Below are 18,554 nucleotides of genomic sequence, written 5' to 3' on the forward strand. Positions count from 1 at the left end.
AGATACAAAATGGGGTAGAATGGAGTAATGTAAGAATGTGACATGTTTTGTATAAAGTTAATAGTGTTCACATTCTGGATGGCCTGAAAATACTGTAGGAACTCTTCCTCAGTCTTTCATGAGGCTACAGAAGTGTCTACCGGACCTAAGTCAATTGTCAGAGTGTGAAATGTGAAATGATTGTAATGCTTTACATGATTGGCTAATATCCCTGATTCCCTCAGCACCAAGTCCTGCGATTCTGGTTCTGTATCAACCTATAGGTATGTTACTACTTCTGCTTAAATAGCATTCACACAAATGCCACCCTCAACAGAGAAGAATGCAATTCTAATAGAACACACATTAAAGTATAAGTTTAGTTTTTTTCTGAATGAAAATACATCAACTAAGCCACGGAAGAAGCATTTTTCGTTGATCACACAGTACAGAGCTAGCACGGGCAAGAGCTCCAGCCCAAAATAGCAAACAGTGGGTTAGCATAGGGCCTACAGCCATACACTTTCAAATTCACATTTTTAAGCCACTAACATTGCTCAAAACTCTCGTCAGCAACTTGCTCTAGGTGTCTACACATAAAACGAAGCACCTACCAGTCTTTAAACGTTGGAATATTTTGTATACACTTAGAGTCAGTTCGAGACAGCAACCCATGTCTCGCGAGAATCTCACACGGAAGCACGGGAACTATTGTAGGAAGGGACTAGCTGCTATACAAACTATTCCAACGTTTACAGACTGATTGGTGCTTCGTTTTATGTGTAGACACCTAGAGCAAGTTGCTGATGAGGTTTGGCGCTGTTTTGAGCAATGTTAGTGGCTTAAAAATGTGAATTTGAAAGCGTATGGCTGTAGGCCCTATGCTAACCCACTGTTTGCTATTTTGGGCTGGAGCTCTTGCCCCTGCTAGCTCTGTACTGCGTGATCAATCGAAAAATGCTTCTTCCGTGGCTTAGCTGATGTATTTTCATTCAGAACATTTTTGAATGAAAACTTACACTTTACACTTTAATTATCAACACAATGCCTATTAGGTATCTTTGTCCATAGTTGGACAAAGCATAATTTGTTTCAAAGACAGAAAAATCCCTCAGATAACGGAATGAAAAACACTTTTATACTCTCTTGCAGTGCATCAAGTGGGAGGGACCAGTGTGATGTTTGCAGTCGCACAGCTGTGAAGACGTGTTTGACCTGCATGAACTCCTACTGTGGGACTCATGTGAAGGACCACTACACATCTCCAGAGCTGGAGAAACACCAGCTACAGGACCTCACACATCAGGACCCACTAAATCACAGGGAACATGATGTCATTCTGCAGGTGGGCACAAATCCAAATCCTTCTACTCAATAGTCTTGACTAGGGTGACCAGATTTGAGTTTGCAAAAAAGAGGACACTTGAGCGGGGGGGGGGGGGGGGGGTATTTGGGTCACATAGGCTATGCACCTATGAACACGTGCATTCATACAATTGTGTACATGGTGATATATGATAATGAGCTTTATTGGCACTAACAGAAAAACACTGTCTCAAAAGGCTATTTTGTAGTTGAAAGTTCTAAATGTGCAAAAACAAACTGTACATTTGTAGGCTGTACAATGTAAAGTATAGTCACAACAATGGTAAAACAAAAATAATAAAAAAATAAAACCTAATTGCACAAAATGAGACATTTCTAAAGTTAAAAAGTTGTCCAATGGCTGATACTTTTCAGTCCTCCTAAACTGCCTGCTTTGCATTGATCTCGACCGAGACGAAAACATGGAAATTATATTTCAATTCATCAGTGAACTTGCACTTGCGTTTCGGCATGGCTGAAGACGCCGGATAGTTTTGCGCAAAGCATGAGATATCGATGGCTTTGGTTTTGCGCGTTGCAGTGGTAAACAAGGAAGTGTGCGCTGATGAGGTGAATAACCAATTAAATGTTTAGGCCGAGAATATCGACCAATGACGGTAGCTCTAAGGTCAGGCTCTACACTTCAACTCAATGCAAAGCGAATTGTAGGGGGAGGACGTGATTAGCCTACTATGTGAATGAAAGAGAGAGCAATGCAAATTCGGTGAAAACACGTTAGGCTAGAATAACAAAATATTTATCCCGGACGATTCTGAAATTCCGCCCGGACACATTTTTAGGTTTCAAAAAGAGGACATGTCCGGGAAAAAGAGGACGTCTGGTCACCCTAGTCTTGACATTAAGTGCCATTTCACAACATGGCGACGGTGTGTAAACCAGTGTTGACTGTCTGCTGTCAACAAATAGATTGATAAAAAATTCAGTGCTTTTTCAAAACTTTGTCACATTTGCATGGGCTTAGGGGTCAAAGGTGTAAACAGAAAGTCACTAGAAAGTCGTAGAAACTCACTCTTCTCTGGCACGACAGGAAGATGCTTTACCATGATATCATTCCCCTGAACCCAAACCTGAAAATCCAGATATAGTGAAATAGGAATATTGTAACACCCTGCTACTAGTGTACATTTTTTTTCTGACACCGTAACAGTGCTCTCTCACTCTCATTCCCAAATGTTAATTATGTGTTTGTTTTGATGTGTTCATGCAGAACCCTCAAAACACATCCTCAAAGTCTATCATCAGAAAAGGTAAAACAGATCTTTAAGAACATTATTTGGTTTTATTTTTGTGATCTAGCTGACAGACAACAATAACACATTTAGAAATATTTAGTATGGAAACAATCACCTCATGGTCTGAAGTCTGGCACCTTCTCCTGTGTTTCCAGATGTTCCTCCTCCTGGGCAGATCCAGTTCACTTCAGTGCAGACAGACTCTGTGTCCTTTAGCTGGTCACCACCAGAGGGCGCTCCTGGACCGCACAGGTTCAGAGTGACCTGGGGAGGAGGTCAAACACAGTGCAGTATGACAGTGAGAGGTTTGGGTCTGACGGTGACAGAACTGATTCCAGGAGAGAAGTATAACTTTGCTGTGGCCACCCTCGGTGAAGATGACTATCAGAGCTCATATGTGGAGAGATCTGTTCACACAGGTGAGATATACCTATAACAAGGCATCCCTGACTGAAACAAGTAAACTGAAGTGCAGTTGAAGTATAATTCCCAAGTTTACTTTACTTTAGTTCATTTGTTATAAATGTACTTGTGGTAAACTTGTGCATGTACTATGTTTCTTCAAACTAAATTGGCCCACTTTCAGTTTATAATAGCAAACTCGTAAGTATCGAAAACTATATTGTAAGTAAACTAGTGAAAATACTGGTTTTAAACTTCTAGCACACGTTTTAGTTCATTATTAGTCTGGAGAATACAGACCCCGGTAATCTTTTAGATTAAGGGTCTGGCCACGAATAATTTAATGGCCCAGTTTGAGAGGCGGCACCAAGCATGCATTTGAAAATCTCACTGCAGCAATTGGATAACACTAGACCAGTGGTTCTCAAACTTTTTCCCTCATTCCCCACTTTGATCAATGGGGCATTTTCAAGCCCCATCTGTCCCTCATTGCTCTAAGGAAGTAGTAGGTCAAGCTTAAAATTGTCAAATGCATTGATATAATCTCAAATTCTAAATATGTACTGTATATCAGTAACAAATAACAGTTAGACAGATAAATGTCAGTTCAAAAATAAAGAAAATCTAAATCAATGACAACATCAGTTATTTGTCATTGACAAGGTGTCAATCCTTGCCTCAAAAAAAGGCTGATTTTCAAAAACAAAGAAAAGGGCCGACTATAGGAAACCATTGTGTTATAAATGAAGTTCACCACTCTCACAACCTCGTTCAAAATCGTATTCAGGTCGGGACTAGCTGCCTTGATACGAGCACTTCCCTATGGATGAAACAGTGTGTATATTGCGCATTGGGCAGTACCCTCTTTATTAGGGCCTGCAAGCCATTTCTTTCCCTGCTATCGTCTGTGCGCCATCCGAGCAAAATCCCTCAGTTTTCCCATTTGATGTCATGTTCTGCCAGGTAATTGTTGAGAATGTTGAATAGCTTATCAGCAGTGGGCCTACTTTTGACATACGCGCAGAATAGAATATCTTCTCCAAGTGTCAAAGAATTAACAAAACGGACATAGGCGTCCACTGGCAAGGCAAAACGTGAGTGTTTGAGTTTGTCAAGCAGCTGTTCTTCGAGATCGCGAGACATGTCAACTATGCGCTTAGCAATTGTGTTCTTGGACAGAGGGATAGCCTTCAATTTCATTGCGCTCGTCTCGTCCATGAAAGTTTGTTTTGTTTCCGCTGTAATTAAAATACCGACGTCAATCATATATTTTTTTCGGACTATGGGGACAGACTGTGGGGACAAAACATTTTCCTCAGATCAGTGATACAAGAGTCTAGATTACGTAACGTGTTTGAGTGTGTTTTGTGAGATTAAGGTGCATGCTCATAATTATCAATAAAGGAAGGCATAGGCCACAGAAAAGAAAATCTCCCATTTTTCACGTCAGCTCACTCTCCACCTGGCATGTCTCCGCACTCCAGACTTCAACGCAACCAATGTTTACTGACTTTGAATGTTACAGCACTGTCATCATCAGTTTAGCTCACCTCTGGCCCGTATCAGATACACCAATGAGATTTGTTTCCCCTGTTGCAAGGGGCAAAAGTAACGTGCATCATTACTCGTTGCCAGAGTATCTGCAGCAATCATTCCATGTACCACTGTGTAGTACATCTAGTTTGATAATCAACCATCCTGATGCATGTCCATGGCCTAATAATAATTATAGCCCAGCAAAACAATACTGCATTATTTCAATGTATTTCATAGGCCCCCCACATCCTACCTGTGTTTGTCACAGACTTCTACCGACAACAACAGCATTTTATGTGCACTAATGCTTAAGATGTTTATTCAAAATTCTGAGTGATGTCAGTGTTATCAAAAAAGTGACCACATACAATGTAACAACATGCCTCCTCCTGTCCCCACTCTTCTCTGCAGAGGTTCCTCCACCAGAGAATCTCACTGTGGATTTGAGCTCATTGACGGCCTCTGTGAGGTGGACCAAACCTGCTGGAGTGGACCAGGTATCTTACCTGCTGGAGATTTTCAGAAATCAGAAAAGCATCGATGCTGTCTACAGAGGTTCTCCCAATTATACCATCCCTGACATACAACCTGGAGGAGATTACACCATCAGAGTGTACACTGTGAGCAATGGGCGTCAAAGCAAACCAAGAAGCCAGATCTTTAAAAAAGGTATACAAATAAGTATTGCAGATACATTTGCAGTTAATTTAGATAGTGTCAACAAAGAAACTTTTAACAGAAATTCACTCACTCTTGCCCTGCTGAAACAGGTTGGATTACCCCTTTATCTGTCAGATATCACATGGAATCAGTTATTGAATCCGATATTAAAACCACTTATACTGATTTCACATGGATCTTCAAGCAAGTTTCCTTACAGTTTTTCTCAGTCGCTTTGGTACATTTCTCAGATCAGAATTGAAATTCTCAAAACTGCCTGTTCAATCTTCAGATCATTGTGTCACTTGTGCACATCAAAAAAGCAGTTTCTCATTCCTTTGATCAAGTTGCAAATGTTTTGGTACAGTACATCCATGCAAATTATCATGTACAATTCTCAGCTAAATAGTCTCACCCCCCACAACATTTAGGCATTAGTTCATAGTTAAAGTCTTTACATGCAAAATGGTTGAACATGTTGTCATATGAGAATTTATGACCCAAAACACAGGAACATCAGGAGGTGTAGGAAGTCTGCACTGTAATTCTTACAACACTGCATTTACAGTTTTCCCTAACGAGATTGTCCTATGGTCAAATTTCTACTTTATTTCATTTTCTTCCCTTTATACTATGCAGTGCTGTCTTTTCCTTTCTGTAGCACAATGACAGGGTCTGTCAACAAATTACAGTAAAAAACAGTAAAAGCGTAAATGTGAATATTGTCGATCAAACTCTCACATACACTAAGGAGTAACCTACAATTTACATAAAATGTCATACAAATTGTAGGCATAGTTTACATCAGAACATCCCTCCAAAGTATACTGTTATACTGACAACATGACTAAGCCATTTGACTGTCTATCTGTACACGATGACACAAGGACTTGACATTCTGATGCACTGACATGTTCGTTGACACAAATATTTAGTTTTGACTAAGGATTTTGAGCAAGAAACTGGCTTTTGCAGGTAATCCATGGTGTTTTGCTATTTGTACAAGGGTAGATGACATGACGTGGCTTTTTCACCGTCAAAGAAGATAAAAACACAATTCATTTCACATTTTCACATTTTAAAATACTGTAAAAGGTTGAAAATTTTCTTGCTTTACATGAATTTGTTGTTTTAATACCCGAGTTATTTATCGTTTTTTCAGAACTTTGAGCCAAACCTTAAAATTGTCCTATGGTGTGATGGTAGACAACATAATTATATAAATATTAACTTTTATAAATAGAGGAAATAATGTTTAAAAACTTTAATGAACACCCCTGGCATAATTGTGCAAGTGTCTATTTTACTAAGTGGCAATCACTTTTCCCATGCATACATTTCTAAAATGGTAGGAACTCCGTAAAGTTCGTCACAGAAAAAAATGTCCTGCAGTATGCAGTAACCTGATGTTAAGTTGGCCAAAATCATGGACAACTACATTTAGTTGAAAGACCCCATTCAAGGTCATGTGACTGAAGACCCCAATGAAGCCCTGGAGCAGTGAACATGGTGAGAATTTCTCTTAGAATTGCTCAAATATTCAACTATGTTTTCAGACCACTGAAGTTGTTAAGTTTTTTTGTCCTTTGGTGTGACACCCCTAAATGCCATTTTTGTATTCAAATTTGTATTTTTAACAACAGGACTATCTAATATTATGCAAATGCATGATGTCAGTTGCTAATGACAGCTCAGCATGGTCACAAAAGCTTAAATGTCCTTTGGTGTGACAGGAAATGTCCTTTGGTGTGACACCTAATAATGACTTAAATTCAAATATTTATTGCTGTTTTAGAGATGACATACAATGTTCTTTTATAACAGAAAGAACCTCCCTGCAGGACCTGTGGTCCAACCTGCCCCGGAACTTCCAGTGTTGCCACCAACGAATATAATGTCATTGTAGATAATTGTGTCAAGTATGATTAAAAACTGCTCTAACAGCTGAAAAAAACAGCCTGACCAGCTTAAGGTGGTTTGCTGGTTGACCAGCTTGTTAACCAGTTTGTTTGACCACCCTATGATGGTTAACCAGCTATAGACCAGCAAAAGTCTTGCAAAAACATACCTGCATCTTACGATGGTAATTCTGCTGGTTTTGCTTGTCGTACCATCTCACGCTGGTCATTTTAGTTGGTGCTGCTGGTCTACATTGCTGGTTTTTACTGGTCATGCCAGCTTATGTTGGTCATTCTACCAGCATGGCCATCTTACACCTACAATGTCAAGCTTGGCAGGCTGGTCACCAGCATGACCATCTCACACCAGCTGTATCCCACACGACAGGCTGTCACACCAGCATGACCAGCTTCCTTAGTTGGTCACGCCAGCATGTCCACCTGGTGGCCTAACCAGCTATACCAGCAAAGACCAGCAATAGCTGGAGGAAAACCAGCAAAAAACAGCTAAAACCAGCTACCAACATAAATTGGTTTCTTGCTATTTTTTCAGTAGAGATGTTTTAGATAGAGTGGACTTCATGAATGTAACGCAATGTTTTAGAATGGAATTTCCCTATTGAGGATTATGGTCCCTCTTTTGGCGATCAAAAACGGATGGTCAGAAGCACAACGTTTATAGACATTAAAGGCATGGCAGTCCACACTCACTAATTTAATGGTGTGATTTTGTCAGGTGCTGGACACAAAAGGGTTGTTCGTATGTCTCTTAATCAGTGTGTTTTGGGCATAACATCCTTTAAAACAATGAGAATAATAACTATCATTTCCTTTAACAGCAAACAATGCAACTTCACACAGCAGCACATTTGAAGGAATCTGCATGCACAAAAGACTATATGGAACAGGGATTCCACTAAACCACAGGTGTCAAACTCAAGGCCCGCGGGCCAGATGCGGCCCGCCACGTCATTTCATATGGCCCGCGAGAGCTTTAAGGGTCTGATACAGTATGTGGCCCGCGAGAGCTTAAAAGGTCCGATACAGTTTTTGCGTATAGGCAATACACTGCAATACAATGCACGCATGTGAGACTGACAGGGAGGCAACATCAACCACCTTCCTCTATGATCAGTGCAACTGGCTACATCAGATGTGATAGCAACGTGTACGTGTGAAAACAAAATAGACCAGTATTCCAAACTATTTTAGCGAACGGAGCGCCTAAATTACGCGCTCGGTTTAGCCTGCCTGTGAAACGCATGATTGTTTGAAGTGCGTGTGCTTCTTTGAGAGGGGTATCGATGTAAGTTGTAAACTACGTGATACGTTTACGTCTACGTTTAAAAGGCATGTATAATTGTGTGTAGTCCTATTATCCAAAAAATCCAGCTCCAAATCCTTGCAAATCGAGCAAGTGATTGTTTGGCCAAAAGCGAAAATAAGCCTATTCTGACCGAGAAGAGGTGCATTCATATCAGGCAAGCAGAGGTATGCCAGAAGTTTGGAGTAATCGCCCTGTTGCTTTGCATTTTCATTTCAGTTTAAAACGAACAACATAGAATCCACACAACACCTTTCAACTTTAAAACTTCAAAGAAAAAGTCCACCGGGACCGTTCGCTTCTACTGTATGTGTATGGAACGGTGTAGGCTACTTTTTGACATGACAGTTAGCCTACTCGTTTGCATCACTTGCTAGATGTAAAACTGCATTTCGTTACTGGTATTTCACTCGTGCAATGACAGTAAAGTTGAATATACTCGAATCTAAAAACTCAGAAATATGAAGAAAAAAAAAAGAATCCATGGCATGATCTCTTCCTGACAGACCAGTGACCCTCATTGAAAAGTCAAACTGTATGGAACTGACAGTGGTGTTTTGTTTTTACAAAACATAACAATAATAAAAAAGAACATGTCATGCTGATACCTTTTGCTCTTCTCGATTTTAGAAGTTTTACCGATTTTGTGGCTGGTGCTACAAATCTTAGAAGTTACATCTGGCCCTTTGAGGGCAACCATTGGGCTGATGTGGCCCTCGGTGAAAATGAGTTTGACACCCCTGCACTAAACCTTGCTTTACTAAAACCTGTTTGTGACTAGCAGAGTATAGCCTACATGCATCTGCACTCACCTATTATTTGAACTCATAGACAAAGTGAAACTTCACCGTGGTTTCATAGTCGACAAATTAGTTAACACAGTTAACTATTACTATTGACTGACAATGGGATATCATAAAAAAAAATAGCCTGGAAAAAGCAACACTTATCCAACAAATGTCCTCCTTTATCACTGTTACAATAAACACTACATATATTCTGACTCACTTCATGCAATAACTATCTTTGTCCTTCGGTGTGACATTTTGTGCTATAGTGTGACAAATATAAAACAACAGAAAAACATCCTTAATTTCAAAACGTACTTTAAAAAAAGCCAGGTTTGGCATGAGGGGAGCTCCAATAATAGCTCCTCTTAGATAGGTACAATTTCAAACAGTTTTGTAAGGTTGGCAGAAAAAAATGTATCGACATTCATAGGAAAAAGTCAATCAAGTTCATCTATTCATGGTGAAAATGATTGTAATTACTGTAGTACTTTTACGTGCAAAAAATATAATTTTAAGAAAATAATGATTTAATAATGTGAACAATTCTGTTTCATGTATTTTTTTGATGTTATTCAATATCATTTCTTAGTACTTTTTAAATGTCACACCATAGGACACATTCACAGTGCAGATGAGTGTAAACGTGGACAAAAATATGTGAGGTCATTGACAAAATGAGTGACCACTATTATTTTCAGAAACTACAGTTTCCATACTACATAAATATTTGTATTTTTTCTTTAAAAATGATGTTTTCCAAAAAAAGCTTTTTCTTGGCCAGATGTCAACTACCCAGAAATAGTTTTGAGAAATGCACTTACTGTTAGCAAATCTCAAGGATGATTCGAGAAATGTACCAAAGCGACTGAGAAAAATTGTATTACATTCAGCCAAATTGCTGTTTAATTTTATGATAAGATTGTTGAAATATAGGTGAGATACTATTTATACATATATGTATTCCTTTTAAAGTTCCTAAATTGGGTCCACTCCTTTTCGTTAAATTATTTTTATAGTGATGTTTAATTTATGTGCTTATCCCAAGCACGTCATTTCTGTCCTTTTGATGCTCTTTTATGGATTACTTGGGGAAAAACAGTTGGATAGTTTGACCTGAGCAATAACTTGATTAGCTGGATCCTTGACTTTTTAACAAATAGGATTGAGAGTGATTAGATCTCAAGAAAACCATGGTAATATCATGAAATAATATCAATGACACACTCAACAGCACACCAGCCACCAGGTATTATGCCTGATGTGGGACTGACTGACAGTACAAGGATTCAAGTTTCATTTGTCACATATACTAAAGTAGTATCCCTGAGATGAGACTTATTGCATTCTTCATCAACAGATGCAGTGCTGACAGATGTTCTGGAGGACCTGGATATGAAGCAGTACTATCCTGAGAAGCTCACCCTCAGTGCAGTCCTGGAGATCAGCAGGGAGAGTGTTACAGATGAGCCAGTCCAGTCCCTCTCTTCATTGCCATGGCTCTTCCTGAAGAAACTACTGATGGTGAATGTTACTGCCAGGTCTGTTAAACTTGCCCTGTCTGATGATGCTAAGGCTGAGGATGCTAAAGCGGATGAGTCATCTGATGATTCGTCTGATGAGACGGCTTATGAGACGGCTAATGAATCGGCTGATGAGTCGTCTTATGAGACGGCTGATGAATCAGCTGATCAGTCTGATGAATCGGCTGATGATGAGTCTGATGAATCGGCTGATGATGCAAAGGTTGATGAGTCTGACTCAGAGTGGGGCAGTGATGAGGAGAGGCATGATGATGGCAGAAATTATGTAAATCCTTTGGACATTATCACTGCACTCTTTCTCTGCTCAGACAGTTTTCTCCGGCAGGAAATGGCCCAAAAAATGTCTTTATGCCAGTTTTCTGTTCCCTTACTTTTGCCAAAATATGACAAAAAACAGATCACATTCATGCTTTGGGCCACAGGTGTCAAACTCAAGGCCCGCGGGCCAGATGCGGCCCGCCACGTCATTTCATATGGCCCGCGAGAGCTTTAAGGGTCTGATACAGTATGTGGCCCGCGAGAGCTTAAAAGGTCCGATACAGTTTTTGCGTATAGGCAATACACTGCAATACAATGCACGCATGTGAGACTGACAGGGAGGCAACATCAACCACCTTCCTCTATGATCAGTGCAACTGGCTACATCAGATGTGATAGCAACGTGTACGTGTGAAAACAAAATAGACCAGTATTCCAAACTATTTTAGCGAACGGAGCGCCTAAATTACGCGCTCGGTTTAGCCTGCCTGTGAAACGCATGATTGTTTGAAGTGCGTGTGCTTCTTTGAGAGGGGTATCGATGTAAGTTGTAAACTACGTGATACGTTTACGTCTACGTTTAAAAGGCATGTATAATTGTGTGTAGTCCTATTATCCAAAAAATCCAGCTCCAAATCCTTGCAAATCGAGCAAGTGATTGTTTGGCCAAAAGCGAAAATAAGCCTATTCTGACCGAGAAGAGGTGCATTCATATCAGGCAAGCAGAGGTATGCCAGAAGTTTGGAGTAATCGCCCTGTTGCTTTGCATTTTCATTTCAGTTTAAAACGAACAACATAGAATCCACACAACACCTTTCAACTTTAAAACTTCAAAGAAAAAGTCCACCGGGACCGTTCGCTTCTACTGTATGTGTATGGAACGGTGTAGGCTACTTTTTGACATGACAGTTAGCCTACTCGTTTGCATCACTTGCTAGATGTAAAACTGCATTTCGTTACTGGTATTTCACTCGTGCAATGACAGTAAAGTTGAATATACTCGAATCTAAAAACTCAGAAATATGAAGAAAAAAAAAAGAATCCATGGCATGATCTCTTCCTGACAGACCAGTGACCCTCATTGAAAAGTCAAACTGTATGGAACTGACAGTGGTGTTTTGTTTTTACAAAACATAACAATAATAAAAAAGAACATGTCATGCTGATACCTTTTGCTCTTCTCGATTTTAGAAGTTTTACCGATTTTGTGGCTGGTGCTACAAATCTTAGAAGTTACATCTGGCCCTTTGAGGGCAACCATTGGGCTGATGTGGCCCTCGGTGAAAATGAGTTTGACACCCCTGCTTTGGGCAATGAGAGATATTATAAAGAGATATAGACCACATTCTCTAAAAGATACTAAGGGATTTGTTGAGGAAAGAATAGCTGTCTCTGAACTCCCAATGGTGTCTTTTGTAAGACTCGGTAGATCTAACCTATCAAAGTCCCACATTTTAAACATGCTACTCAGTAATCCCCAACAGTACCATGACACATTTGTGCACCATAACATGGAATCGGGTGATGCTTTGAAGAGGATATCTAATGGCCTGGTGGAAATCAGTTGGTACATGCCATGTGGAAAAAACAGTATTGACATCTTTCCGGAACCTGTGACTGTAGCCAATTTAAGAGGTGATATTAGTACATTTGAGACTCAATATTCTTTCCTGTGTCAGACATCTGCAGCAGTGTTTGTGTTTTTTGATGATCTGGAGACAAACTACAAGATGCTCCCCAGAGAGCATATGAAAGGGCAGCTATTTTTGGTTGGCAATGCACAGAGCAGCACATTCAATTACACAGCTTTAAAAAGTGAAGCCAAGCGCTTAGGACTGAAGAAAAGAAATATCATTGTCAAAGACAAACAAAATGATGCAGACTTTATCAAGATTCTTCGCTCCATGGTAACAGATATGATTACAGACAACCCTCACAAGATGGCACTGGAGCAGATGGCCACAGTGGCAGAAGATCTTGGAATCCTTGTGGATGAAAACACTGATGAATGTCAGCGTGCCAAGAGAAATGCGGATGCAATCACATCACAAATACAGGACATAAAAGAATTCAAAGAGAAACAGCTTCCACTGCGGGGTGATACATGGCTGGAGTTGGCTAAGTTGGAGAAAGAGGAGTGCAGACTGAAGCAAGCAGGTAATAAGGGAATTGAACAATATAAAAGTGATCTCAAAATCAACAAGATGGAGCTTAGAGAGAAGCAAAGACAATATGACATGTCTGACACAATGGCATGTTTCATTAGTGCACTTTCAAGTGGAAGCGTAGAGAGATCATACTTCTTGAAATGGATGAGGATGAATCTGGATAATCTGTCTCGTACAAAACTCTCAACTCTTAGAGAGCTGTATAAAGAAAAATGCCAGGACTCAGAAAGTAACAAGGAGGAGATTGCAAAGCTGGGCAACATGATCTCAAAGAGTTCCTTAGGAATTGAACACTTTTTACGTGAAATGGGCCAGTTGTATGAATCAGCAGTCATTCTGCCAGAAGACGAAGAGCGACATCAGCAAATGCTTTCTCTGCCCAGACGCTGTGCAGAGTTGTTGCTTGATGGCTTCCCCATTGAGCTGATTGATGGAGATGCATCAAATATACCCATGAGATGGGTGAGTGATGTTCTTAATGAGCTGAACAATCTAGTGGATCCAAACAATAAAATGTTAGTGGTGACAGTTTTGGGGGTACAAAGCACAGGAAAGTCTACCCTTCTGAACACAATGTTTGGGGTGCAATTTGCAGTCAGCAGTGGAAGATGCACAAGAGGAGCTTTCATGTTATTGATTAGACTCAAAGATGACAAAAGGGCTGAATTAAATTGTGACTTTCTACTAATCATTGACACAGAAGGACTTAAATCACCAGAACTGGCTCAGCTTGATTATAGCCATGAACATGACAATGAGTTAGCCACACTTGTAGTTGGACTGAGTGATGTTACAATTATAAACATTGCTATGGAGAACATCACTGAAATGAAAGACATCTTGCAGATTGTTGTCCATGCCTTCCTCAGGATGGCAAAGGTGGGCAAAAGACCCAAATGCTTGTTTGTACATCAGAATGTAGCTGATATTTCAGCACATGACAAGAACATGAAGGATCGCAAGATGCTGCTGGAACAGCTGAATGAGATGACCCAGGCAGCATCCAAAATGGAGGACAAAGAAGAGAACAAAAACTTTACTGATGTAATGGAATATGATCCAGAGACTGATAGTTTCTACATCCCTGGACTTTGACAGGGAACTCCACCCATGTCACCAATTAGTGCAGGTTACTCTGGATCTGTCTATGACTTTAGAAAAAGCATGATTGGTGTTTTCAAGAAATGCAAAACACCTAGAAACACTGTGCCAGATTTCCTGGAGTGGACTAAAAGCTTATGGAATGCTGTGAAGTTTGAGAACTTTATCTTCAGCTTCAGGAACAGCTTGGTTGCTGAGGCCTACATGAAGGTGTGCACTGAGTTCAGTAAGTGGGAATGTAAATTCCGAAAGGATATGCACACATGGCTCACAACAGCTGAAACAAACATTTCCAATTTTGGAAAATTCTCAGAGATGTCCCAGACATTGGATATAAAAAGCATCCTCCTTAAGCTCAAAAATGAAGCGTGCATTAATCTTGTCAAAGGTGAAAAAAGCATTTTAGACAATATTGCGTCATACTACGAGAAGACAGAAAGTCACATGGAACTTATTGAAAAATATAGAAGAGACTTTGAAAACAGTGCCAAGTCTGTGAGAATGGAATTGGAGAATTCTGTCTCAAATCGTCTAGAGGGAGCAGTTTCACTCCGCCAGGGGATGATGAGACTGGAGTCCATCAAGAAGAAACACACCAGTGTAATGGAGGAGAAGGTTCTTATGTTGCTCAAAGAGTGCCGCAACAGTACGTCTAGTAAATCAGAGGAGGATCTACGATCTCATTTTGAAAATATGTGGGATGAAACCATTAGTGAGTTGTCTTTCAAAGGACTTAAAAAACAAGACATCAGGGAAAGTGTTTTTACACAGGTATGGAACAATCTTAAACAAAAAGGAAGTTTGGTGGCTGAACACTTAAATAGTGTCAACTTACAGGACTATGAAACGAAGCCCTTCACTGTTGAAATAAAGCATCTTAAGAAGAAGTGGAAGGTTTGGAAACATACTCCAGTTGGTGAAGCACAAGAATTGTCAAACAAACTCATAGCAAACTGTCAACATCTTGTGAAGAACTGCACATCAAAGAAAACTGATTATGATGACACATATACAATAGAAATTCTGGATGAGATTGATGGCGCGTTAAATGCTAACAAGTTATTTAAAAAAATAAAAGAAGTAAATGGGGGATTTGAAGTGTCTCTAAAACTACATATTTGTGCCAGTGCAGCTAGAGAATTTCAAAAAATGCATGATCGTTTCATAGAAAATAATGACCTACACAAATGTCTCGAAAAAAACAAGGAGAAGTACTGGACAGACTTCCAGGACATCTTCCAGGAGCGAGACCAGTCTCAGAAGAAAGCTGATGAGTTCACATCATCCTGCCTCAAACCAGCAGTAGAGATGTACATTGCCGAAGTACTTGATATGGACATTGTGGACAAAATGTTGTCTAGTGAAGGGGCAATTCGTTTCAGCTCTCGTACCTCCTTTCAGTATTCACTTTTGAAAAAACTGCTTGATGATTTTCACTTTGAAAAGTATTTCAGCTACATTTTTTTGTATGAGGAGTTTGTCAAAAACTGGATATCTGAGCAAATCATCGCAAACTGTCCCGAGGATACTGTATTTAAGCTGGAAAAGAAGCGTTTATCGGAAATCACCATGAAAATAACAGAAGCTATTTCTAAAGCACAAGAAGCCACAAAGACACCCAGCAACATGAAAGACTTCACCAACAACATTTGCGCAACTTTGAAAGATGACTTAATAATCAACAATGATGTACTTGTGAACTTTCTAGCTCTCAACAATGCAAAACATGAAGCATTTGTTAAGAGGCTGTTCGAATCAGTGTGTGAAATGCAGTCAGAATTGTCAAACTCACCGAAGAAAAGATCACTTAATTACAAATTAGAAAGGGTTGGATTCAAGCCCCAGGATGTGCTGTTCAAGCAAATGTTTGGCTGTGGACAGCAGTGTCCTTTCTGCAGCGCACCATGTGAGGCTGGAGGGAAGGAGCATGACAAACACTTTGCATCAGTTCACAGACCTCAGGGACTGGGTGGATATTATGGTGTCAAAACTGGAAAACTTTTGTCTGACATCTGTTCGTCTCTTGTTGTCAGTTATAGACATTTTAATTGTGAAGAGGCCTCTCATCACCCATACAAAAATTACACTGAGGTGTTCCCTGACTGGCACATTCCGCCAGATGATAGCATTCAGGCCTCAGACTACTGGAGATATGTGCTGAAAGAATTCAACGAAAAGTTTGCTGAGAAATTTAAAGCTGAACCTGCTGATATACCTGATGCCTGGAAAGATATTACGAAGGAAAGGGCAGAGAAGGCCTTGAAGGAATATTACAACATGAAATAATCAACAAGTTAGTCAATAGCTGTTGTTCTCAGCACCAACTCAAGTTTTGAACAATAAGGTCCTTCTATCATGACCTCTTAGCACTCAGAATAGGTAAGCATAACAAAACATGTAATGAAACACTAAAAAAAGAACTGATCCATTAGTGAGGTTCGACATTTTATAATCCTAAAACCAGATCATTTACAGAAAAAAGATAATCCTTGGCCAATTTCTGAGGACTTCAGACATAATTCATAACTTCCAATTAATCAGAATACATCAGAGGTTTGTTGATATTTAGCTTGATATCAGTAAGACCGAGTTTGATTTAAAATGTATGCATCAAATGCATGTAGGGAAGCATGGTTTTCAAAAGAAGTATACTCGTACCTTTACAGTAAATTCAATAGCTTTACATTGTTGTATGGTTTTCCTATTTCTTTTTTTTCCATCATGACTTTTTAGGCATTTTTTTTTTCTTTGTTGAACATTTCTTTGTGACATTTATTTTGAGATATATTTTGTTTATTTTAATCTCTATGTGTATTGTGTGTCAAATATAATGTTTTATGTAGAGTACTTTTAATATGGTTATTTGATTTGATCATACTTATATTTCATCTTTGCTTGTCTTTCACTTTTATAATGATTCAGATTTTCTTGGCTTTTATGCATGGTTGGATTCTCATTCGTACACAGTATATGAAAAATGTATTCTGAGACATTTAATTCTAACAATAGCTTTGCATTTTTGTATGGTTTGCCTTTTTTCCACTGTATGAGTTTTTGCTTTTTTTACAAGAGAATGTTAAGTGGAATTAATTGAAAATCTCTTAAATTATACTGTGTGATTTATGTTGCTAGTTTTATTCTAAACTCTGAACAAAAGGAAACTACAGAATGAAGATTTTTTACCAGAAATGACAGGAAAAAGACAAATCAGTGTATTGTGTCAAATATAATCATTCATATAGAGTACCATATATTTATTTGATTTCTTGTTTATCCGAATGTCACTGTCATGTCACTGTTTCCTTATGTTTTGGCTCATGTGCGAGTGTGTAGTCTTACTCATAGAATGTAAATAATATTTTCTGAGACATTTGATTATATAGTCTTTAACAACTTTCACACTTAACTATTTCCGCACTGAAAATTAATTTCCACTAATATTTCCACTAATATTTTAAATTAATGATAAATTGAACTAAAATCTGATTTTGAGACAGTGATGTGTGGTTTGTTTACATGTGTGTAGTTATATTGTATTGCTATTAATGTGAAACATTCTCTTCTCAACTATGGGCAGATGAGCAAAATAATACATTTCAGAGACTATAATTACAGTGCATGAAAATGCACTGTACTGTTATTCCAAGTCTTCTTATTACAGTGCATGAAAATGCACTGTACTGTTCTTCCTCGGTCTTCTTCTTCTTATTATTACAGTGCATGAAAATGCACTGTACTGTTATTCCAAAACTTCTTATTATTATTCTTCTTCTAACGCACTTAATGGAGCTTCAACCGTTTAACATAGAAACTTCATTCAAACTGCGCTGCGTAGGTCTTACTTAGGCCATCCGGGCTTTGTATTTTTCAACTTTGTAACTTTTATACTTTTTTAACTATTAATTAATTAAAATGACAATTTCCCCATAGACTTAACATTGTGATTATGACATCATAATAGGGCAATTAGAATCTTCTGCCAGGTGGCCAGGCCAGCTGCAGCAGCTCTCTCTCTCTCTCAGGCTTTAAGCATACATTCTCTATGAAGACTACATATACCTGTTAAACTGTTTCCTCTGTCCACAACTGTTTCAAAATAAAAGTCCTCACTGCAATAATACACTATTAAATCATTTAACCATTGAAACTACTAATCTATTTAACTGTTCAACCATTCCCACTGTCAGTTATCATCAGCCATGCCTCCGGTCAACTACATGAAACCTCCATGTACCTAGCAACCAACATAGCAACCATTAAAATTAAGCGTTTATGACC

The 18,554-nt window shown here is 39.1% G+C and overlaps 1 pseudogene; it reads left to right on the forward strand.

The window, feature by feature from the left end:
• The first annotated feature begins 10,423 nt into the window (after positions 1–10,423).
• On the forward strand, positions 10,424–16,562 carry LOC134069475 (up-regulator of cell proliferation-like; annotated as a pseudogene).
• Positions 16,563–18,554: the final 1,992 nt, after the last annotated feature.

The sequence above is a fragment of the Sardina pilchardus genome, chromosome 21 (assembly GCF_963854185.1).
Source record: "Sardina pilchardus chromosome 21, fSarPil1.1, whole genome shotgun sequence".
Lineage (NCBI taxonomy): Eukaryota > Metazoa > Chordata > Actinopteri > Clupeiformes > Clupeidae > Sardina > Sardina pilchardus.